The sequence below is a fragment of the Acanthopagrus latus genome, chromosome 4 (genome assembly GCF_904848185.1).
Source record: "Acanthopagrus latus isolate v.2019 chromosome 4, fAcaLat1.1, whole genome shotgun sequence".
Taxonomy (NCBI): Eukaryota; Metazoa; Chordata; class Actinopteri; order Spariformes; family Sparidae; genus Acanthopagrus; species Acanthopagrus latus.
The window spans coordinates 25,238,115-25,263,139 of NC_051042.1; the positions used below are offsets into that span (position 1 = coordinate 25,238,115).

The following is a 25,025-nucleotide window of genomic DNA, read 5'->3' on the forward strand; positions in this document are numbered from 1 at the left end:
AAAATTTCAGTGGCATTCTATTCTGCATCCTCATCCCCTCTCACACTCATCTATTCACTGACAAACGTTTTGTCTCTTCAAGGCTGATTGTTTTCTTTTTCTTTGCTTTTTTCGGTGCTCAAGGGGTGCTGTTACGTTTACACCCCCCCAAAAAAAATATCCAACACTTTTTATCACATGACAACACCGGAGGCGACAACTTGTGCTTCCCTGGTGTCTGTTTTCTTTTTTTTTTTTTTCAAGAAATCCCATTAAAAAGCAGCGGAACAATGAATTGATCTCATGAAATGGCTCCTGTAGCCAAGCTTTCTGCTCCACCATGGATCTACGTCCAAAAAGTACTGTAATACATCGGTGAGCAACACTGCTGCAGTGGGTGACATGTTCTGTCATCAGATCGGCTGTAGAAAATAATCAGAAGCACTCCAAATCTGAAGCAGAAAATACTTGAGTTTAAGAACTAAAACAGGTTATATAAATCAGAGATATCATGAGTCATGTTCCTGTTACTGTATGTTCTGTTCTGTCTGTTCTTCCCTGTTACCTACCTAGACGGCACACAGTTCTCTGTTTCGCTAATAATAATAATAATAATAATAATGATAATATTAATAATAATAATAATAATAATAATAATAATAATGATAATATTAATAATAATAATAATAATAATACTAATAATAATAATACACCTCATCCTGGTGAAGAAGGCGACAGTGATGTCCTCTCTCCTCACTGTCTAGACATGCATCAGTTCCTTTGTTTCCATGTCTGACCTTTGTCTCAACATCTCTCTCTACAGCATCAGGAAATTAAACTCAAATGATTTGATTAGTAATTAGTATTTAGTAATTAGCAACGAAAAGGAAAAAAAAAAACAAAACAAAACACACACACACACACACACACACACACAACTGATCATAGCCGAACAAAGGTTCAGAAATTTGGCTCCAATGATAAGTCAGCGTTCAGAACATTAATCCTTAATTAGAGAACTGTTTACACATTATGTAATTGTTGCCTTTATGTTTGCTTGGGTGGCTGTCCACGCAGCCATTTGTAGCAAATCGCGGAAGAAAACTCAGTGAGTATGTCTGCATGCCATCCTGCAGACTACCATTATTGATTAAAATTGATGGCTGTACATCTTTGCATAACCTCCCTGCATGCATAGTCGGCTAAGGTCTTCATATAATAAGCAGGTAATTGTACTGCGGATCAAAATTCCAGGTGAAATGTAAATGAAGATAGTGACAACGAAAACAGTGTGATAAAATGTCTAGCATCCTGCTGCAAAGTGTCCTCCGGCGTATAAAAGATGACTGACATGAGAGAATTCCCCCTCCTGCGCACCCTTACTCATCCTCGTTTGATTGATTGCCACCCTTCTGTTGCAGCCGTAATCCATCACTGTGCTTTTCCAAACAAGAAACAGAAGCTGGACGGACAGGATCGCCGCGTCTTGTAAGAACTTTTAATTCCCTCCATTACTGGAGACTTGGAGCACAGAAATCATTTGCATTTTAGGGCCTCATTGTGTATTTTAGCCTCTTTCTCTTTTGCCTTTGCAGCGGTTAAGCAGTGGCAGACACGGGTTACTTAAAATCCCCGCTCTACTCAAAAATGAATGGGTTCTACTTATTGTTGCTTAACGCGGCTGTTCGTGCCTCACTGTGCAGAATGATGTGGTCGGCTCCTGACACCAGAAGGCTGTTTACGCATTCCTCTGCTGAAGGAATTTGATTTTTTAAGGTTATTTAGTTTTTTTTGTTTTTTGAAACATGTCTTTGGCAGTTTGGCATCCCTGCTGTCCCCTTTTTCGTTGAAGCCAGAAGTGACCTTATTTGGACGACAGGGTGGAGCTGAGTGAGATGTGCTGATTGGATCTGACTGAGAATCCAAGGACATGCCATTGTAGCGATCAATCACAAGGTATCCATAAAGCATATCTATCATCGATTTTACTTGAGACGGGACCACACACAATCAACATCATGCTGTATAGAATGGGACACGTTACTAGAATCATTAGGGAAACTGTTGACTGAGGTGATAAATCAAGTGAGAGTTATGTTCATTCTTCTCATAAGCTGCCGTACAATCCCACTTTTTTCTGAATCGGCTTCACTCCATCCATATTTTACACAGTCAGTGCCCAAAGCACATGATTTTTCTACTGTATGCAATCAAAAACATGTCTGCAGAGGGACATCAGTGAGTAAGCACCAGGTAAGCGTTAATGGGAACAATGGGTGGAGGTGGCTGAGGGCACAGATGCCGCCTTGAAAGTCTGCCAGTAATTTCTGCGCTAAAACAAAGAAAGGGCATAGCCGAAAAAATACTTTCTTCAATCTCAGCACTCGGTAGAGTTAATAATAAGTCATTCTTTTATGTTATCGGGCTGTAAAAGGCTTATTTATTGCCCTTTTTAAAGAATTCAAAGAAAAAACAATGCTAAAAAAAACGACAAAAGGCCGCGCACACAAGAAAAGACTGCAGAAATTACTGTTTCGCAGGCTGTGACAATGGCCGCAATGAGGGAATTAGCTCTGCTCGGAGTATAACAAGCGATTCAGCGTTAGTCAGTGTGACTATGATTCAGGCGTTCAGACCTTAAAAAATGACTCAGACAGTCAGATCCTACGCACAAAGTGTCTAACATGCAACACCGGTAGATAACAGAACCAAGGAGAAAGCCCTGGCATCGAATCACACCTCTGAAATGAAAGATTAACTTGAAACATCTATCTATCTATCTATCTATCTATCTATCTATCTATCTATCTATCTATCTATCTGAATTTTTAGCCACGTTTTGATCAGATCTGATCTCATTTTTTCAGAAAGCCCATCACGAATCATTGGATCAAACTGTCTTTGCCAGTTCTCTCCGCTCTCGCCACCTCTTACATCTCTACCAATCACCTGCACTCTCGTCTCCTTCATTCAACTTCACTCGCACTCTACCCCCCCTTAGTTTCGTCTCGCCCCTTCTATCGTCTATTCAGCCCTCTTCTCCTCGTCTTCGCTCTCTATTTTGTTTTTTTTTTTCCTTCTCCACGCTCCTGTCATCAGCACTAACCCTGCCATTTTCCCCTTCTCCTGTCATTCCTCTCCGACGTTTTGCTGCATCCTACCTCTGTCTGTGCACACATCACAGGGAGAGGTTTACGCAGAGGGAGGGGAGAGTGAGAGAAATGCAGGGAAAGTGACAAATGATTTAGCTATCACTTTGGAAAAGAGAAAGGGACAGGAGACGGAAAATTCACACGCACATTTATTGGACTGTCAACACCTTGAACAGTTCTCGCATGAGAACAGACCCAAAACTTTGCAGTGACACACAGGAGCTAGCATTATCATTCGCACGCTAATCTGCCATGGACGGTTTGCATGAATATTCGTTTAAGGTCGCATAAGCGCGGGTTGGCATGCAACACGTCTCAGTCTGTCTCCGTCCGTCATGTGACACTCGAATTTGCAGGTTGGAGAGTCTCCCGGTTCACCTGGCATCCAGAGGAAAAAAAACCCAACATATTCCTCCTGTTCGGGAGGCTGCAGCTCCTTCGAGTCTGTCTAGTGAATGAACAAACTAGTTAATCACACATCAAAGGCGAACCCCGGGGAGAGGAAGTCATTCCTATCTGGAAACGTTTCCCCTATCTGTTGGCGAAAGAAACAAATCCAGGATGTACAAAGAGCGGAGATGTGGTCCTACAGAAAGTCAAAGACACTAACACAAGATGCACCTGCAACTTGTAATCCTAATCTGCAGGATCATCAAAAGCTGAATGGATACATTAGCATAACTCTATGTATTGTGTTGCAGTCATGTCAAACATGTCGCTTAATCTGCCTCTCAGAAAAGTAAAGAAACATGAAAACCTGTGTTTTCTTTTGCTCTATTTGATGTCATTTTGACAGACTTTTGTGTGACATGCACTAAAAATGCAAAAACGCCATAAAGACTCCGAGAGGCTGGCAAACTCTGTGGGTACCGAGTCACAATATTTTTAGTCTGCTACAGAGTGTAAGAAAGAGAAATAGTGACTGACTAATTGTGGCCCACTATGCACTCGAAAAGTCTTAGAAGTTTGTGTTCTTTTTTTTCTTCTTTTTTTTAGCAGCACAGAAAACCTTGTCCTCACTTTACCTCTTACCTTCTCTGTCCTCATTCTCTTCCCCCATCACAATATTTCACATTATCTCCCTTCCGTCAGCCATCTGTCATTTGCCATTTCTATAGTGCCCCCTCACATCCATTCCAGTCTGCGCTCGCTCACACACACACACACACACCTGCAGTGTCATGCAGGAACAGGTTGGGGTATGCGCGATATTAAAAAACAACTTTTCCATATTCATAAACTGGAAATCAGCATTCCCTGAAGGCATTTCTCTGAATCATTTTCACCCTGTGTGCACGCATGCATGTGATTTATGTGACATCTCTCCTTTTCCAAACCCTCAATGTTACTCGGTATTTAACACATCATGATGTTCCTCTCTCTTTTCACCTCTTCATCTCCTCTCCTCTGAATCCCCCGGCCTTCTTATTTTCATTCTACGGCTCCTTTCTCCGTTTTTTCCTCCTGACTGGCCCAACTTTCTTTGAAATTTAAATCGTGTTGAAACATAAACATTCACTCTGTTAAACTCCAGAAGTCAGTTTCATGATATGAATGTTGTGCTAACTGAGAGTAAAAGAGGCAGAGAAAGAGTGAGAGGACCGTGAGAGATTTTTAGAAGAGATGAAAAGCGTGACGCGGAACAGTGACTCGAGGTGCGCCTCTTCGGATGCTGATCTGACAGCTGTCAATCCCCCATCGCCACACATCTTCAGCTGCTGTACAGTAGCAACCCTGTGGTCCTGTGTAGGAGGAAAAACTCATTATACATTTAAAGTTAGGCCAGGTGCTGCGCTGCAATTGGCCGCAGGGCTAAAAATATGCAAAGCATGCTGACTCATGAGCTGATGTGAGACTTAGTTCAGTTTTTTGGGGAACTGAGCTGAACTGTTTTTTCCAACTCACCGAAAAAAAAGAGGGACAAACTCACGGATGCCTTTTCTCGGCTCCGTGAGCTGTATGAAGGTACGGTCACTGCTGAGATGAGTTAGCTGTAATCATGGAAGTCAACATGAAGTCTGCTCCAGAGTAAACACACTAACACCGGCACTGACGCTGGCAAAACACGACAATTAGTGTTTGCAGGTCTGTTTTTCTGTGGCTGTGTGCAAACATACGTAAACCGGCAGAGGATGAGACACAGCATTAAATAATAATATGTGCAGTTATGTGTTTGTCATGGACAGATGCTACGTTTACAATGAATCAGTGAGTCAATCAATTTTTACACAAACAAAGCAGCAAGAGAAAGCAAGGTGAAATGAGAGTGAGGTTCAAAAATAATACAAAAGCAAGATCAAAACAAGAGAAAGCAACATTAAAAACTACAGAAAACAAGATGAAAAACAAATGAAAAACAAGAAGAAACAAGATTACAGACATTAAACAACAAGAGAAAAACTGGTTAAAATCATGAGAAAACACAACAGACAAAAGGCAAAAAAAACCCCAAAACATCAAACAAAAAAAAAACCAATAAGAAGACGAGATTAGAATGAGAGGTAGCGCCGGCAAAATGTTGATATTACACTGTTTTATTGGGACAGGGCCTCGGTCTTCTTTGCAACATTACAGGGTCCTAATATGACTTACCACTAAACTTACCAGAATGTTATACTTCTAGTACTTAGCCCACTTACATGTAGTCATCATATTCACATCACTTACGATTAGTCATCAAAAAGAGTTTCTCCTACAATAGTGGTGACATCAATATTGAGGCGTAAGGGTAAAAACATTGTGATATTCAACTGAGTCACCCAGTCTTAGCATTTATCAAGGGCTTACGAGGACATTTCAGTATATGGAGGAATATTTTGTGTGTTTCTATATTGCCTAAAATGATTATTGATGATGATTATTCTCAGGCCAGCCCTGAACATGAGTTAACTATGCTATCAACAGAAGCACTTATTAATTAGCAATTATTTCATGACAAATTACTTATAAACAATGGTCAGAATAGCAATTACTGAAAACCTCACAAATAAGCAGAGAAAAAAAAACCAAAAAAACAACAACCACCAACTTATACTCCTACGCATACACGCATGTGTGGACACATATACTCACACACCAGTGACAACCACAGAATAGACTGTTCCAATTACCCACAATTCTTGCAGCCCACACAAGCAAATGTGACATTTAAATACTCCCACCATACTGTCTTCCATGGTTCCCAAACATTCATAAATATGAAAATAGCTAAGAATTAAATCTTTATCAAAACTGAAACTGAAAGCCAGAGAGACAGAGAATCAAAGTTTGTTTGTGCATAAACACCTCTGCTTGTTTTTTGGGGGGTTTTTTTTGCATCCTGTTGAGGAGTTTAAACTTAGATCCCTTTTTCAGCAACATGCCAGATGGGTGAGAACTGGCTCGTGTGAAAGAGACTGGAGAATGGAAGCCCTGAAGAGCTGCATGATGAAAGATGCATTCCAAGTTACTAATAATATCATATAGGTAGCCTTTTCTAAGGTTGGCTGCGGAGTTACCTCCGCTTCAGCAACACGTAGCCCTACACTCTGATATGGACCTGTGATGCGAGAGTTGCACGCCTGTTTCCAATGCTGGGCAAATTACCCAAAGCTCCCCTCCAGTCACAAAAATGTTTTTTTCTGCTTGTTTCCACAGTTGAATGTTTGAGCTCTACTGTGTGAAATGAATGCAGAGTTGGACACTAGAAGGCTGTTCTCACATTTCTCTGCACTGCATTGAAAATCCAGTTTTTCAGGGCTCGGCCTACACGCATGATTTGTGATATCAAAAATAGTTTTGAAGCCAATCCTGGGCCAATGTTCAACTTGCAAAAGTGTGATGTGGAAACTTAAAGCCTCCCGCACGCATGTACTGAGAATAGACACGTTGACGTCGGTCGGTTCAACTTACACTTACGACAGAAGGAGCAGATGTCATTTCAAAGATTTGGATAAGATAATCCAACTTTTCTTTTTTTTTTATTTGACAAGAAGAAATCAGGTGCAATTTCTGTCAAAGTAGATCAACTTATATACACGTTGAAACTGTCTGATCTTCAGTTCTCATTATGTATATCACTCAACAAAAAATAATTACAGCACCTTTTGTCGTGGAAGACGCGCTGACATGTCACAGAATAGAAAAGCGTGAGGATAAATAAAAAAAAATAAAAAAATTCATGTTAGCTGCTTCACTTTCACATCCTGCTGCTGCGAGTGTCGGCTCACTGTCGCCCTGTTATGGCACATTTGGACACTTGAATGGAACGGATTACATTTTTTTCAGTAACATTCTTTGTTTTCCTGATTGAAAAATAATGAAACTGTTTCAAGCTCAACCTTTTTCGGGATCCGGCTTTCGCATCTTAAAGGCCATTCCGCAAGACTGACAGCAAACTTTCTCGTACTTTATGAAAAAGTTATCAATAGAAGTAACAAGTTAGGCCTGTTGAACCTTTCATCTGGTATCAAATCAGATGCCTCCACACGTCACATCTTCCGGATTCAGCACGAGCTCGAATAGAAGAAAGAGACGATGGTTAAACTAGCAGCCCGGCTTCACACTGAACAAGCGATTGACTGCTACTGATAATATTGCCTCGGGCAGCAGCTGCATACAGTAACCCAGAAGTCCTTTCCTCACAGTGAAAGCACAACCTTCAAACACATTTCGAGCAAAAGACAGGTGAGTCACGATTGTATGACTCCCTAACAATTTCTGTAATTGTAGTGCGAGGTAGTGCAAGTCTGGTCTTGTGTGAGTTTCTCTGTCAGAAAAGGTAGTTCGAGAGCAAATGTGGGAAGTTTTTAAAACACAATAGAGAAGGTAAAAAGGCACAAAGCACACAAAAAGTGCAGTATGTCATTTCCCTTCTTTTCTATCCTTATCAAAACCTCCTTCGTTCTTCCATCCCAATAGCCCTACCGCACTGAGCGTCGGCAGTCATTTGGTTGCATGTGTGCTCATACTGCCGTATAAAAAAACGAAACAAGAAAAGAAGTTTCCAATCAGGGAAAAAAAAATCTGCCTGTAAAGAAAGAAACACAGCTGGAGGCAGAAACTGAGCAAATGATAGAGAGAGAAGTGATTGAAATACTGCAAGAGTAAAAAAAAAAAATGAAAATAAAGTCACATTTTTTTCTTTGGTGATCCCACAGTGGGGGAGGCAGAAAAAAAGATACAGACAGCAGGAGGAGAGGTTGACAGAAGGGATGGATGGAAGTAAACAAACGCTCCTCTATCTCATCATATACTCCTTATGACATATGAATGAACACCAGCAACTCATTCGCTATTATAAATGAGACGCTGGGGAAATATCACCCCTGCCCGCAAAGTTTTTTTTTAATGAATAAAAGACTAAAGAGACAGAATCTAACGAAAGCTTTTAAAAAATTGACCACGGCAAAAAAATAAAGTTTCCCCCTTAACCTACATTTTCATATTTGAAGAGTGCGAAAAAAAAAAAAAAATGTTCCCGATTTTTTAGATGAAGTGTAACTTTTGGTCAGCTTAAAGTTTTTTTTTGTTTTTTTTCAAGTGTGAAGCATGAAAAGACCAGTCTCCCGATGTATGAATAAAACGGAAAGCCAGGAAAGTGGAGAGCATCATTTGGTTTTTGCCTCTGATATCAAAGCGCTTCCGTCTCTGCACTTTGATGCATCTGTAGGAAAAAAAAAAATAAAAAAAGGGGTGGGGGGTTCTTTTGGAGGCATTTCAAACTCTGGCTTTTTACCAGCCAGCCTTGTCCACCTTGATGTGTCTGAAACAAACAGTTTTTTTTTTTTTTTAATCTGTATTTTCAGGACGTGGATATTCCATATTACCACTCAGCAAACACCCAAAGGGAGCAAAAAAAAGCAAAAACAAAAACACAACAGGACTTTTTTTGTTGGCTTTTTTTTTTGGATAAATGCCAGCTCAGATGTTCTATAAATGACAGCCAGCCGTTCAGCCAAGCCAGTTAGACAGTCAGTCAACCAGTGTGGGAAAGAAGTGCCAGGGGCCTCGTGTCCAAATGCCTGTGCACATTACATCTTGTGATGTATTGTGTTTTGAAATGCAAAAATATAAATCAACCGCCATGCCTAAGGGAGAGAGCTAAATAAGAGAGCGTTCAATAATGGCTGTTACTATAGATCTGACTGTTTGCCTTGTGAACTCTCGAGTGTCACGGTTTGCATTCATCTGAAGGGATATCTGAGCAGCGTCTCCTAGTGGAAACATGTATAATGTGATCGTTTCTCTATCCCTGCAGGAGCGCCATCAACTTCAGTGCAGGTAAATCAAGAGTGCGCCTCTGCTATGAAACAGACGCCAAATCAATTATGAAGGTAAAGCTGGTGATTGGGGTGAGAGTGAAGCAGAAGAGCCGGTTTTATTTTGTATTCTGGATCTTTCCTTTGTAGCATTACAGTAGATTTTAACTCGCTAACACATGCAGCTCATTTTGTTTTCATTTGATTGTTGGGAATTCCTGCATCTTTTATCTTGATTCTAATTCAACGCTGCACGGGTACAACACAAACGCGAAGGCGGCCTAAATCCAGACTAATCCAAAGGATTACTTGACGGATTTTGAACTTTTACAACAGCTGCAACATTAAACATTAACGCGATGACAGCCCATTAAAAGTAGCGCTGTCAGAAAAAGTTACGTCCAACGAAATGAGGAGCGGCATTTGAAACATTTATCAGTCATTAATATTGAGGTAGGTGTTTTTCCATGAACGGCAGTCACGGTTCATGTTTGTAATGAAGGATTGGGGGCTCATTATCTTTCATTAAAAATGGGAGAAAAAAAATAATTCCAGAAAAACAAACAACGTAATTACAGCACAGACTGAAAAACAACGCCGCTTGTTTGACCCTGCGGCTCTGATCTCAACCACGCCGAGGTACATCTACAACTATCAACGGTGGCTACATTCAGCCGAATAAGAATTCAGCAGCAGCGGATAAACAAATAAATCTGAACCTACCTGAAAGTCCTACTAATATAGCTACAAGAAGCCTGATGTGTATTTCTTCATGCTGTTTGCATTCCTCTCTGAGAGTTTAAACACTAGCTCTGGGTGGTCAGCAGCAAGAACCACTGCAGGGTCATATTTACCTTGTTACAGTGTCTTATTGCAGCAGAAAAAAAAACACAGAAACACTTTTTTTCTGGGGTGTTGCTGAGACATAAAATCCAGTTTTATGGAGCGACTTCACACAAGCTGATTTTTTGTTTTAACGCCGGTGGTTTTAACTTGTCACCTCGCTGTGCTAATGTGGAGGTGGAGTCCAGGGAGAGTCGCTGCGTCGCGGCATCTCTTCCTGATACGGTTACATTTGCAACCACCATTTGGTATTAGGTGACTGTTTAATGCAGCATTATGTAACTTTTTACCCTTAGAATAATAGTTTCAAAATCATTGTGATGGTCCAGTGCCTTTTAACAGGGTGAATGGTGTCATAAAAGTTTTCAACCCTTAACATTGTTGTGATGTGCTGTGGCTTAGGAATAGAGCCAGCGTCTTGTTGTTGGAAGGTTGCTGGTATGATTCCACTGGTCTGCATGTCGAATTGTCCTTGGGCAAGATGGTGAATCCCAAACTGCTCCTGATGTGTTGGTTGGCACTTGCTGGCCACTGCCGTCAGTGTATGAATGTACATATGAACTACTGTAAGTTGGACAAAAGTGTCTGCTAAATGTAAATGTTTGTAGTCAGCAGCTACATTACGTCTGACACATTGTCACAGACCTGGGATTTGCATTTACAAGACGTGTTGCACTCACAAACTGTGGGGGGGGTGCAAGAATCACACAAAATGACAATTTCTACGCAATGCAAAAAAGAAAAGGTGCTTTAAAAAAAAAAAAAAAAAAAAGTTTTCCGTATCTCTGATTATTTCTGTTAATACCAATCCTTGGCAAATATACGAAGCATTACATTTCTTTAACATACACTTCAGGGGATGGTATACATTACATATCTTTTATTTAGCCAGGTGAGATGTACACGTTCAACTATCTCACGCTACAAATGAGTAAAACACAACATGAAGTGCCACTCTGCTCTTGTTTGTCTGCAGTCTGTCACCTCATGTGCCTACAGATCATTTCCTACCCGTATCCATAAATAACAGCACAACATTATACAAGCAGAGGAAGACTATGCGGGGACAACTGCATTGAATTTGACAGATAGTAAATGACATCACTACGGGTGGCCATTGCTCATGGAGAACTATTCATGAGTGCATATGTCATTTAGATTGCCTTATCCTGAGTTGCTCTGTTTTTGAATTGTCATGTTGATTTTTGGTGATGTGTTTTTTTTATTTTTTATTTTCCCTCTTGTTCTGAGTCTTTTTGATTGGGGTGAGATCTGATACAGTTACCCGTGGAGTTTTTTTCCTTCCTCTCTGTTCTTGACTTTGTTTTTTTCTCCCTGTTGTCACTGCATCTTTTTATTTCACATTTTAGTTTTGTTCAGCACTCTTGTTCGATGTTCTGCCACCGTTCAAACAAACTAAACAAGTATATCAGATAATTCACTGTGAAAGTGAAAAACTCCGTGACACGGACCAATCTGGATTCACGGCAAATTAAACTTTCTGCTGCAGATGTCTGGGTAAATGTGAGGGAATCTCAGGTTGTCAGCAGTATTACTGACAGCATGATGCAAGTCGTGTCTGTATTTTTTCCTCTCTCACACGGTGTCATTCTGCTCCGCTCCGTCTCCCTCAGTAACTTTCTGCTACCATTGCTTTGTCTTTCCTTCTGCATCCCCTCGGCCCCCCCGCTGAGTCTCAGCAGTAACAGGTGTTCGGTGAGGCGGGAGGCCTGCCGATCTAAATGTTCTCATCAGTCCTACAGTCCAGCTCAACAGCTGAACTCAGCATCAGTCCACAGCCTGCTCCAGCGACCGCCGCTCCTCTCGGTCACTTTCATTCTCGACAACAATTCATTCACTCTTCCTGCTGACAAAATACTCCCGGCTACCTCGGGCCCTGGGGTCTACACTAGAGTTTGTAAAAGCTGATAGCTGATAGAAAAAGTCGTTGAGGTCACAAGTTGCTTTGTTCAGGGTTTGATTTACTGGACTCCACAAAGACAGTAGATAACAATTATGATAATCAATAAATAGTTTAGTTCCTTTATTTAAAATATGAAGTCCATTTACTTATTTAGTGTCAATCAATGTTTGTGTTTTGAGCTGCTGGTCAGACAAAAACTGGCAAACTGACGACGTGTCTTGGGACAAATAGTGATTAGAACTGTCAGAATGAGTCAAAAGTACTATCTGACTTACGGGCTGTAAACTGATTTATTGATCATAGCAGTAATCAGAAAATTATTCAATAATAACAATGATCATTAACCGTGGCTCTATAGATCACAACAAGACAGGAGACACACAAACATCTTACCGCCCCAGTGAACGACCGTAGCCGCATATTCAGTCATATTAATCATACTTTGAGTGAATGTCTGCATCGTACCAAGCATTCAGGCAAGCGTTAGAAAAGAGGATTATGCTACAAGAGCAGTTCTGAAAGCGTCTATGTAGATTTTGTTGCTTTCTTGCGCGGCAAAATGGGTTGGAATTTATTGCAGCTGCTGCGGCTCCATGCTGACTGCAGCTGCCAGCCTCCTGAAAAAGGAGCAAGAAGCTGACTTTTTAAAGCCACCTTTCAAACCTACAGGAGGGGGAGTGATGAAAGTCTTCAGTGGAGTGTTCCTTTAAAACTACACGGGCGAATTCAACTGGAGTTGTAACTTTGCTCGGTCGGACGAACAGTTCAACACATGCGGAAACAACAGGACGGGGGGGGGACTAAAATAGAATGCTTATTTGACAGAAATCGGGCGTATTCTTTTACTTTTCATCTCCGTTCAAGTCTTATCATAATGTGAAAACTGCACTCAACTTTCTGATGTGCCAGTGACAAGTCGAAGCAGCTTAGAGAATTATCAGGAATACAATAAGACACAGACAGACGGACAGAACTACCAACCGCAGAGGGACTTAGTTCTACTAGCTTTAGGATCGTGTGTGTGTGTGTGTGTGCGTGTGTGTGTGTGTCCTTCTCTGGTTCCTATGTCTCTTTCTCTGTATGCCTCTGTCTCTCTCTCTCCCTCCCCCAGCAGCCCCACCTTCTCCCTCCTCTCCACTCTCCCTTCACTTCTCTCCTTCCCTCCCCAGCGGTAGCCCTGGATTAGTTCCATTGACTGGTTATCTAGTGTTGGCCTATTTTTCTCAGAAAAGTGTGGTTTTTACTCTGCAGTTACTGGGGGTGATCTAAGTTTTGTTGTGGGTGTGTGTTTGTGTGTTCACAAGATGTTGCCTGGTACTTTGAAAGTATAATCCATTAGATAGTTCTCATTAGGTTCAATTGAAATCACTTACCAAACTCCATTTAGTTCCATTTTTACTTGGACAAATGTTTATCTATATATTTTGGCCCTATTCTTAGCGCACTGCCATGCTATTCATATAAAGACATCAACTTTTATATGTCTGTATAAAGTCAGGTATGCAAAAAAAAACAGTGAGCAGATTAAAGGAGACATACTATGCTAGCTGTCAGGTTCATAACTGTATTTTGGATCACTAGTACAAAAGGTTTAGATGCTTTAGTGCTCAAACAACCCATCAGCTTTGTGACACAGCACTTTATTCCCCCTCTGTCTAAAACACTGCTTTAGCTGCTGTCTCTTTAAGCCCTCCCCCCACAAACAACCAATCTGCTGTCATTGGTCAGCTCACAAATGCCACATCACTAACAACAACAGAGCAGCTGTGCCAAATCAATTTTCAGGAAACAAACTACCTGTTCTGCATTAATGTGAGGCATATTGACAGAGTGTGATGTCACAAAGTCACAGAATTAAAGGCGGGACTACTGACGAGGCGTTTCAGGAGTGTTGTTTTCCGTGGGAGAGAGGAGCTTCTGTTGGTGCGGATTTTGACCATGTTAACTTTTGAGATCTTTTAAAAGGTACGTGTTCACAAGAACGTATATAAAACACTGAACGAAAAGAAAAAAATCAAAATAGCATTATAGGTCTAAGGAGTTATAATTTCCTGGGTGTTTAAAAATCATATTCAAGTACTTTCATGGACTCTCAAGACCCAGTTCCATCAAATTTAACAACCAAACATGGTATAGTTTGAGACACAGTTAAGGTTAGTTACAAAATATATTCTTCAAATCTTTCATGGCCTCAAATTCATTATGTTGTAAGGATTTCTAAAACCAGTGGGAACCCTGATTATTGTTGTAAAATCGTACAATCAATTAAATTTAAGAATTAAGAAATTTATTGGCAAAACTCAGCTCCCATCCACGCTGATAAAGTCTTATTCCCGTTTGTTTATCAGCGTGTCATTAACTTTATTTTTGTCAGTATTACCAGCTGCTTGTAAACTATTTAAAGACATAGGGCCTCAATTTGAGCAGCAACATGCCATTAAAAGAAAAAAAAATATCGCAAAAGCAATATCTCATAAAGGATCTAGTAGCAGCCTGTCAAATCAGAATCAAGTGGAACAGGGCTGAGCAGAGCAGAGAAGAGGGCGAGGAAGGGTGGAAAGGAGAGAACAGCGTGAACCTTACCCTTTCGCCTCTTCATTCAGTCTCCCTCTCCCTCTCCATCCCTCTTCTCTGTATTGCCTCTTAATTTTTTTCTCTGTCTCCATCCCTCTGCATCAAAGACACAACACCTCACCTTTCCCTCCCTCCTCCCCACTGCCTCTGCCACGTGTATGCAAAGACACAACACAGCTCCATGTTCCGCCGCCTTTTGTACTCACGAATCCAACTCAGTTCTTTGAGCCCCCCCACAGTGCCGCTAGATGCCTTTATTCTTGTACTTTTTCTGTGATCACTTATTCAGCCATCTCCACTCTCTAAAATCCAAACAAGTAAACTGTACACAACACACTGTTATGCAATTATGCACAGAGGTGCCTGTGATGGCTGATGATTTAAGTTGCTAAAAATGCCCATGCATGTTCTTGTTTAAATAACTGCAACGACTGACTTTAAGACTGGCTGTCCCAGTGAAAAGGTGTGTGATGATGGTTCCCTGTCTCATTTTCCTAAAAGAACACTCATACATATTCTGACTTCTGGAGGATACAACTGGCTCCACCTACATCGTGTGAAGATGGCACCTTGAAGGGCAGGGAATAGACTTAAATGTGGGTTTGGTTTGACATGAGCCTGTAGCAGACTGGTACGGTGTCTTGTAGAGCTGTCACTCAAGGTTCAAGTTCAAATGAATTCAACAACACGTGGAGTATGTTGGAATAAATTTGATTTGTGTGGACACCAACGTTCGTCCATCTTTGGTAAGAGCAGGTGTGCTATTCTATAGTGTTTTGTGCCGAACTAAACGCGAGATTGTTGTGCAAGTTTCTCCACAAAGAGATCCTGAAAACATTGCATATCCTTGCATATAAATCTTATTAACTTATCAGTGATGGGATAATTACAGGCTTCTGGCAAGGGGCCTGATTAATCTGTGTGTGCTGAACTGTAGGCAGTCAGACAAGGTTGTACGCCAGTAGTACGACAGCTGCTTTGTTCAAAGTTGACAAACAGCCTTATCTTTGTTAGATTCTTTGCCATCTATGGTGTGTAACCCAAAATTACTTTCACACACTGTGTCTCAGATGCTGCGTCGTGACTCAAGGCAGCTTTTCTTGCTAGTGCCCTCCTTTCTCGTGGCAAACAACATAACAATGCCAGCTTAGTTCACTGATCAGTGGGGCAGGCAATAGGTCAGATAGCTCATTTTGATCATTTTTGGTCATTACAGTTCGAATTTGACTTTTGCCCAACACATTTGAATGGATGTTCAACTTCCGAGTAAAGAGTGACAGCCACACAGTCTTGGTTAGTGACTAGGTCTAAGCTAACATTTGTTACCACACCATTGTTGCACTGACTGAAAAAGTATTCCACCTATTCCCTCTGGTTGAGTTTGTACTGGTCTGTGACAAATATTACTGCTGGCACCGGTGGAAGCAGAGGCTGCAGACGAGGACAGACATGTCCTGTAGCTGCTAACCCTCCTAAAATAATTTCATTAGCATGCATTTTAGGGATTTTGTCTCATCTCAAAGCCATTTCAGCGACTATTTTTCAGAATGATGAGAGTGATATGAGGTTTCTTACATCTGTGTCCCCCCCCGTGAAAAGAGTTTTGTTTTTATCAATATGACAAGTTTTTCCTCACTGGAATTGAGGATGTAAGGACAGAGGATGTTGTTCACTGCAGAGATTGTAAAGCCCACTGAGGCAATGTGATTGTGTTTTTGAGCTATATATATATACAATTGATTTGATTTGATATACAGTGGAAACTGCCACGTTCTTTAAACTTTGGCAAAACAGATTTTCACATCTGAGACAGATCCACGGCATGTCATGCAAGGTAATTACTTAACTAAAACTCAGCTCTGTCTCCAACTACTGTACACTGTGGCAGCTCTTACTCAGATTAACCACAAGGCTATTGTCAGGGAAGGTCTATCTATATGAATAAAACCTCTAATCCAATCCCATCATACTGTGCATGTGAATATTGTAATCACAGATTGCTTTAAGACCAGGTGTCACAGCATAATACAGGAAAGTAAAGAGGGTCTCTTGAAATAAGCTGTTAAGGGGCAAAAATATAGATGAGACGGCAAAAACGAATACAACAAATACACAGCAAACCTCTGGTCCACTTCATTTAAGATTGGGTGTTTTCTAATTGCAGAATTTAGAGGAAAACAGTGAAGTATAAAGGATGGGTGGCAAAGATTTCAACTCTGTCTTTGCCCATCATGACACTGAGAGAGTTATTGGCTGCCGTCATTTGTTGTTTCCATACTGGCTTGATCCTTAACTAGCATAAGGCCAGTTTAAGAGAGGAGGACAGTCCTGTTTTGTGTGTCATGAGCCTTCATGAGCAGTTTGTGTCAGACAAATTAAATCTCCCTCAGTCTTTGTAGGACGATATTCCCTTTTTGCGAGACACAGAGGTGTCTCCCTCCAACTGCATGCCTCCAGCTGCAGTATTAAAGCAATTGTGTGTGTGTGTGCGTGCGTGTTGCTGACATTGGCAGTTCCATAGTGTGTTATAAGGGTGCATCCATGTGTACATTTTTATAGCTGTTTAACTTTTTCATAATTACGCTGATTAAATAGCGTATAGCGATACTTAGTGCCATAATCGCTGTACTCCATAATTAACTGTGTCATCTAACGCAGGTGCTTGGTTGCACATGCATACGCGCACACACATGCACACACACACACACACAGCTGATACAAAAGCTTGTGCTGCATAATATTTTGAGTGAATGCGCAGCTTGGTTTTGAGAGGTGCACCTCACACACTCAGACCTGTGTTCATCCAGTAAACACACCGGAGCATATCTTTCTTGTAGACAGAAAAAGTCACATAAAATGCACATTTTTAAGCACATATGTAGTTTATTAGATACACCCGACTAAACTAAATGCAACATAGTTCACACAACTTTGTGTTAAGAGCTTACTGTTTTGAATAGCAGGTTAACAGGTTTAGTTTCAGTGCTGAAACGGGCACCTGACTATCGTTTTAAGATAAACAAAAATCCTGATTTTTTTTTTTCTGCATTTTTAGCTCTAGGAGAGTTCCCAAAAATTATGCTGTTAATAAAGCTAGTTCATGGTACATAAGGTTAGTTACACTGAGTTAGCAGACGCTTTTTTTCAAAGCGACTTACAGTAATTTATACACTGATGGTGGTGGCCGCCACACAAGGGGGCGACCAGCACATCAGGAGCAGTTTGGGGCTCAGTCTCTTGCCCAAGGACACTTCGACATGTAGATCAGAGGAATCGAACCAGCGACCCTCTGACAACAAGATACTGGCTCTACCCCAGCTGCCCCAGTGCAGACATTAAAGCCAAAAAGGGTAAAAGTGAAAACAGACATACAAAAAAAAATTGCCAACAACATGACATCATCCTGTTCCAAATAAACACAGTGGATCTTCTGAGGATCTCATTAATTTGCAGAAGTGTGGCTCACACACAGATTAATAAATATTCCTGCAGGGATCAAAAAGGTTTCACTTAACTTCTGAAATTGCAGGTCCAAACGCTGCCTGACAAACCACTTCTGCGAGCGGCTCGTGTGCAGCATCCACAGTGGACATACGGTGAGCTGCTTTCACAAGACCCGCAGGGCACATGACAGCAAGAATGTCAATGTTTTGCCCCGCTGTACCTTCTGACCTGACTCCATAATGGCTCTGTTTGGTTGTTAGTCCAGCAGCACCTTCAGATATGTTTGAGGTCTGCTTTATGTATTTACTTGTACGGAGACTGGTCTTTCGGCACTGGCACACACAGCAGTGGATTATGGCCAGTCAGAGTTCAAGTCAAACAAAAATAATCATTTTAGTTTAGTAGTAGTAACCCTTCGAAAGGACCCATGTCTGTATATACACTGACCCTTATCATTCCATATCAACCAGGTATTTCAAAGGTACCAGAAGGACACAAAAAGCACTAAACCCAATGTCGTCTCTTATGTCTAATAGACAAGCTCGGAAATTCTCTGGCAATGCTGGACTTACTGTCCAAAGCTGGCCAGCCCACTGCTGCCAGCTCCAGGGAATGGTCAGCCTTGAAGCTGGGTGGTTTGATGGTGGGTCCAGGAAGCAGAGAGGAGTTGAAGAATAATTTGGCTCATTCCCGGAGTTGGCAAGCTACACAACGGTCACTTTCAGGGCAGACTGGTTCTCTGATATGTGCTCACCATTTTGATTTGAATCCCAGTGTAGCTATTCTCTTTTGACTGGTGGGTGTGTTTTAATCTGATGGCCCTTTACTCTAACACACACAGTAAGATACTGTGAAGCGTATTACAGTACATAGCAAATGTTTATGGCAAACATACCGTATTTCTACTGTGGATCCATTCGTAGGAAAATTCTGCCCAAGAGAACTAGCCAATGGAAACAGCTGACATATCCATATTAAGCTATCCTCTAATGTGTCCTCGAAAAGACCAGCACAGCAACTGGCCCAGTGCAGCTCCATCTTTGTAGCTCACCTCCATCCTACCAATAAATGGCAGTGTACAAAGAGTGTTAAACATGAAGGAGCACAGCTTTTCAAACATTTAACAAGATCAACACCCGCCAACAACTCCTACCACAGTGCCCTAAAACCCCTGAAAGAAAACACATTTTTGACCTCTGACACCAGATAAATAAAACTTTATTTTCCAGGATCCAACATTCCTTTTAATCAACCCATCGAACTGTTTTCTCTTCTGACTAATGTAAAACAGTGCTGGTGGCCTGCTAGAATTCAGGCAGCTTCAACGGACTCCATTGGGGACAGGCTGACAGCGGGAAAAAGTACAACAACAAAAAACTTCTCCTTCAGCATCTTCCTCTTCCCCACTGTCCATCTATATGTGCAGTACATTCCAACCAAGCAAGGTCTGGTCAAAGCGCTGTACAGTGTGTCTCCTTACACCACTTAAAATGTTGGCGAAACTCTGCTGTGAGTCAACAGGGACTTTGGGAAATGTGCCTTCTTAAACAGTAAAAAGACACACAGGCAGGGAGAGGAGGCAGTGGTTCCTGCACGAGAGGAGCTTTTCAGTTTCAAAAAAATATTTTCACTCTGTTGACATCAGTCAACAGAGTGAGTGGGATGGAGTACAGTTAATGCTGCTGACGCACAGCTGGGGATGGTAAGAAGAGGCCACAGATGCCGGGTCAGCCCTTCTATATATGAGATTGCAGCATTTCCCACACATGAGGTCTCAAAGATATATCCTGACTCTTCTGTGCTCTTCTTTGTGAACAAAGAGAGGGCAGTCAGCTCCTCTTGGCTTCAGCCCACTGTCCATGTGGGCAGCCTGATGGGTTCATATCAGCAAGTCTTGCGCCATTCAGCCAGAAGCTGAGAGGAGGAGAGGGTTTTAGGTCATCCGGCTGACCACTGCCCTCTTGGAGCTCAGACAGAGAACAGGCAGCAGCAGGATAATTGGAATCAGCTTTTATATTTATGTAAAAACATAAGTTACACTTGAATAAGCAAAGAGGGGGTACTGGGTATGATTCAGTTGCTCCCGACGCTCAGCTGGAGCTGGAGGAAGCCTTACAAGCTGAGCTCAAGCTTTGCCTGCAGTGGCACAAACCAGGGAGACCCTGAGGGCAGAAATAAAGGCTGGCCAGTGGTCTCATTTCAGCACTATGCTGCCTGTCCGCAGTAATGTCCGCACCACACTGAGAAGTGCTAACATCAACAGAGGAGCGGAGTTAAGAAGAGAACAAGCCCGCACCTCCCAGCTTAGTCACTTGATCTCAATGACATTGGGAATGGGTTCACAGTGAGAGCTCACAGAAGCGACTGATGCACTACTCGTTCCCTGATCTTTTGTAGTCGAGGGCTTGCAGCAGACAGAATGGCTCACAATAGACCTGGTATGTTTGGCTGTAAATGATGTGGATGCCAAATAACTCCAGGGCTAATTAACGACAGTGACAGAGCATCCAAGCGCACAAAGGGTTGCAGCTGCCACCTCTTGTCACCTCATTTGCCACTGCAGTTATCTACTTCAGCCTTTTATTTTTTTTTATTAAGCTAATGAAATGGTAGTCCTTTAATATGCAGCAACAAGCTCTCAAGAGTTCCCACATCCCGACAAAAAAAAAAAAAAAACGCCACGCCACACCCCTCGATTCTTGGCATGTTCGCTTTTCTATTAGGTGATGCTGCTGCGTGAGTTCCCTAAATATCCAACAGCTTTAAAAAATGTTGCACTTATGAGGCAGGAGGGAAGACGAAAGCACACTTGTGTCGTGGAAGAAGCAAAAACAGCAGCAGGTGATCGGAGACAGGCCCACGGGGGTGGGGGGAGGGGCAGGCACAGGTGAATTGCTGGTACACTTCACTTTCCTGTCGTCACACCACAGCTGTAGTTTTTTTTTTCGAGGCCAGGGGAAATTTTTGGTGCAGCTGTCATTTCACCGCATGTGTAGGGCCTGCAGACAGCACACTCTGGTGGTTTCAGTATCCCAGCAGAAGAAGGCTGTGGGCCAACAACTTCAAAACACATACAGTCAGTAGGGGGTCCAAGGTGCAGTGCTTGACAAGGTAGCCATGGTTATGCTGTCTGCTGCAGAGGCTGGAAAAAAAGCCCCAGTCAGTGCAGACACATTTTGAAGCCGTGAGCATATATTCATGCTAAAAATCCCGGCTAAACACAAGAAACTGATGAGTTAAATTAAATTAGTCCTGGTTGGAGGCCATTCGTATGAGAATATATGTATTCTGTGGAGACCAGTTGATGCATTACAACTAAACTGCATGTCTGACCACCACAGAGGCAGCAAGTTGAATAAGGATGAATTTTCATAAACTGCAAAGCAAGAAGAGAGAACAAAAACACAACAGAGGGAAGGACGTGAACAGACGATCAGATAAAAGGAGAGGTTTAAAAGGATCAATTTTGTTTTTTAATTTATTTTCAAGTTTTAATTTTATTCTAATAATTTTTTTTTGAAAAGCATTTTCTTTTGATTTTTTTTTTTTGTATACTTTATAGCTGTTTTCACAGACACATCCAGACATTTGGAAATTACCATAGTAAAGGATCTCATTAATCTGTGTTTTGAAGGAGTCTCTTGAGGCAGACTATTTTCTGTGATATAATCACGCCACAGTTCAGTGAGGCCAAGCATAACATAAGCCTAAAGTAAACTCCCTCAGTCATATCAGCTTAATGTAGAGCCAAAACCCAAGCAGTGGGTAGAATAATAAAGCCAAGATCACAAACAGCAACATGCCTACAGTTCTCATAAAGAGCTGCTAAATGAATAGCTTACACAAAGTCCCCATGATGTCAAAATCGGTGCTAACGTGTGTTTCCTTTTGGTTTTTTATCACATATGCCTGCCCCATCTGTTGTCAGTATCTGGGCCGACATGGGCAAAAAGGTTGTTCAGTAAGTATTTTAAATAGTATTTTAGAGGCTAAAGTAACCACCAACTGCTGCAATTTGCCAGTTAGCTTGGTTAGCCATGCAGCTAGGGGACTGAACTATAGAGTGCCAGGAGCCAAACCCTTAAAAAAACAAAAAAACAAAACATCAAGCCGCGTTCCTGAGGCTGTAACATAAATTTAGATCTATCGGAAAATGTAAAAGCCATGACAAGTCCCTTTCTAGACGCCTTTTTTTTTTTTTTTTTTTATAGAAAACACATGCTGAGGCAAACATAAGCACTCTGCAAGGAACTTCAAACACGTGTTAACACAACCAGCATCCGCCATACAAAGATATCACACTGGAGAAATTAGGATTCTAATCGAGAGTTTAGTTTTGGGATTTGAGAGCTAAAGAGCCAAAGGCAGCTATGTTCCACAATCAAACATTTTTCTGGCATCTAACTGTCTGACACACTTAGGAATGCATCTGAATTTTCATGTTCATGATAACCTGAATTCACATTTATAAAGAGATGATATTTCCTTACTGCTGAAAAGCCCATGACCCATTTCCTTGATAATGGTTGACTTTCTTACCTATATACTGGTTCAGCTTATCATTCAATGTACACATCTTAATAAATGACTGTGTTAACAGCAGATTTGTCTTTTTCCGAAGGAGCCAACAACCAGAAAAAAACCCTGAAGGTGGAACTCTGTGCACAAAACAAGAAGTACTTGCTCTGAGCCTCAACACAAACCCACTGCTCAGTGTAGTCTGCGGTCTGCATTTTTCTCCTCCAGCCAGTCGAATAGAAAAAGTATTCTGCTGAGCACTGACACACAATACAGCTATATCATGTTTTCAAGGAAAAACCCATTGTTATCATCACTAACTGCACCACCAACCTCAAGACTACTTGGTGCATTCCCAGCTCATCCCTCCTACACACAAGCACAGAACTATGAATAAGCTTCCTCCAGGTTGCCAGCTCTGTAGATGCTGCCCTATCCGTCCTCTCCTGCGATTATATTACAGTCCTACAACTCACCAGGCACTGAAGCTGCCAATTCACAAATGTCTTGCGTTTATTTTCCTGTGCATTTTTGTTGATCAACAGAGAAGATACAAGATTTTGGCGATCCACTAGACAGCTCCGTGTAATCGTGAGCTACGTCGGCACACTGGAGGTGATTTCATATTCAAAAACTTACCTAACAAAAAAAAAGAAAGAAAGCAAATTCAAATTGCAGTATGCCGATTCTCCATGTGGGCCCATGAGCCCTGTTGGTATGTTGAAGCTTTAATTAGCTTTTACATTTTTTGTGTATATATTTTTGGAGGGATGATTATATGATTAATTGATAAGATGACTGACAACAAATCTGATCATCAATTCTCCAGTGTTAGTGTTTTGCTGTGTCTCTGGCTGGTATAGATTCACTTTGCGTCTGGGAAACACAGATGAATATTTTGTGTAAATGTTTAAACCAAACAATTAATTGATTATTCAAGAAATTAATTAGCTGGTTAATCCATAATGAAAAAAAAAACACATTTGCAGTCCTGTATCTTGAGTGCATTATAACAAGCTCACAGACTCTATTTTAATTCAATGATTCAAAATTGTTTCTTCCCAAATCAATAAACATCCAACAAGTTTCATTTTTAGCTTCATTAGATTACGTTTCTATTTGTTTATTTTTTGCATTGCTTACATTGCTGCAGAAGGCAGCCTGCTGACTGGAGGTCATTTAACATTTACTAATACAAAACTAAATGCTTCTGCACTCTGCGACTTTCACTTGTATGGTCAGCTTAAATTCCACTGGTGATGGATTAAAGAAAAAGACTCAATACTCCTGATTCACTAACCTGATATATTAATGTGCAGCATGCTGAACCTGAAATCAGGTACCTGTTTCGCCTCCAGGGCATCGAATTTAGCTTCTATGCCAAATGCAACATTATCAATGTGTGATAAGGAACTTAATTTCAGATTTGTGAATTAATCCTGAATTGTAAAAGATAAGAATCTTTTTTTTTCATATAGGTCAAGAAGTACTTTCTTTTCTATGTTCTTATGTCATTTTCTCTCTTTCTGGGGACTACCTACCTTAACAGCCTTAACACTGCCAGAGGAGGAGATCTCAGTTTGAATTGTACCGCTTACAGTATATTACATGTAATACAGAAACCAATTTCTGTTCTGCCGTTGTTCCATCTGTGCCTAAATGTTTCACAGGGCAGTAAAATCCTTACTCTTTACAACAAAGTGATCTGCCTTTTCTTTTCTTTTTTTCTCCTTTTCCCAGGCCTGTATTTCCTGCCGTTGCTCTTTAGTACATGGGTAACATGGAATTAGGCAGACATGTCTGTTCATGGGCCCATAGGTCTAAAACCCTTGTAGCCTAAATTACAGAACAGATGTTTGCCATGTTGCCTTAAGCTCATCAAGGAGAGGCACAAATTCAGATGAAAATATGACTAGAGATAAACAACATAATTAAATTATCTTACATGTCATTCAGATTGTTAAAAAGCCACAAATCTCATGTTAACATGCTTATATGATGAGTACAGTTGACGCATTTCATGGCAACAATCAAAGAATTATCGAACAAACAAACAAAGAACAAAAACAATCAGCTTAGATCTGCCCCTGTATCAATCCTAAAGATCAGATTGTCACATCCAAAATTTGAAATAGATTTCTGCACAGAAGTTGCTACAGTTTTATCCATGATATCATGTTATTGTTACACTTTTTGTTCAATATGCCCTCCTTTTCATAGGCAAAACCCAGCAACAAAGTGGAAGGTGCTGAGTCCTGATGATGATGTTTACTGAGCTCTCATGAAACATACACACGTGGTAAAACTGGTATTTAGCAATGTTAAGCTTCTGCATTTGAAAGCACTAACACC

The 25,025-nt window shown here is 41.2% G+C and overlaps 1 protein-coding gene across 2 annotated transcripts in view; it reads right to left on the bottom strand.

Annotated features, from left to right (window-relative positions):
• Window positions 1-25,025, bottom strand: part of LOC119017738 (CUB and sushi domain-containing protein 1-like) — a 405,003-nt gene that overhangs the window by 279,959 nt on the left and 100,019 nt on the right. The gene's annotated exons all lie outside the window — the stretch shown is intronic.